Below are 755 nucleotides of genomic sequence, written 5' to 3' on the forward strand. Positions count from 1 at the left end.
CGTCCACTTGATAAATACCCGCTGTCTTTACTCGTTTGTTCCTCTCCGAACTGCACTGATACCTGTTGTTTGCCATTTCTTCAATCAGACTTTGTGCTGCACTTGGTTGCTTGTTACACAATGAACCTCCGGCGACTGCATCAAGCATTTGTTTGGTGGATGTATTTAGTCCATTATAAATGATCTAGATTTGCATCCATTCAATAATTCCTTGCTGCGGACATTTTCTCAACATCTCCTTGTACCTTTTCCATGTATTGTATAAGGATTCAGATTCCAATTGGTGGAAAGAGGAGATTTCTCTTCTGAGTTTGGTGATCTTAATAGGCAGAAGTACCGAGCAATGAATGCTTCAGAAGTCTGCTTCCATGTTGTAAGACCCATGGGGCAAGGTATTTAGCCCCTACTTAGCCCTTCCTTGCAATGTGAATGGAAAGAGTCTCAGATGAACTGCTTCCTCAAAAATATTGCTCGCTTTATAAGTGTCACAGATTTCTGAGAAGTTTCTTAAATGCTCGTAAGGCTGTTCATCCTGAAATCCATCGAACTGACACATCTGTTGCACCAATTGGATTAAATTTGGCTTCAACTCGAAATTGTTTGCCACCAAAAACTTGATGTGTTCTCCTCAAGTGGTAGCACACAAGTAATATAATGGTACCCTGTGAGGGGTAGGGTTCTCGAACCACGGCAACTAGACTTAAAGTACAGACTTATCACTGATCTCTAGTTGAATTCGAATAGATGTTTAGATT

At 40.8% G+C, this 755-nt stretch overlaps 1 non-coding gene across 1 annotated transcript; it reads left to right on the forward strand.

The window, feature by feature from the left end:
* Nucleotides 1-206: 206 nt before the first annotated feature.
* Nucleotides 207-313, forward strand: LOC120278305. The gene has a single exon (XR_005541642.1). It is a non-coding gene; the product is annotated as a small nucleolar RNA R71 (small nucleolar RNA).
* Nucleotides 314-755: the final 442 nt, after the last annotated feature.

This window comes from Dioscorea cayenensis, chromosome 15 (assembly GCF_009730915.1).
Source record: "Dioscorea cayenensis subsp. rotundata cultivar TDr96_F1 chromosome 15, TDr96_F1_v2_PseudoChromosome.rev07_lg8_w22 25.fasta, whole genome shotgun sequence".
In the NCBI taxonomy this organism is placed as follows: domain Eukaryota; kingdom Viridiplantae; phylum Streptophyta; class Magnoliopsida; order Dioscoreales; family Dioscoreaceae; genus Dioscorea; species Dioscorea cayenensis.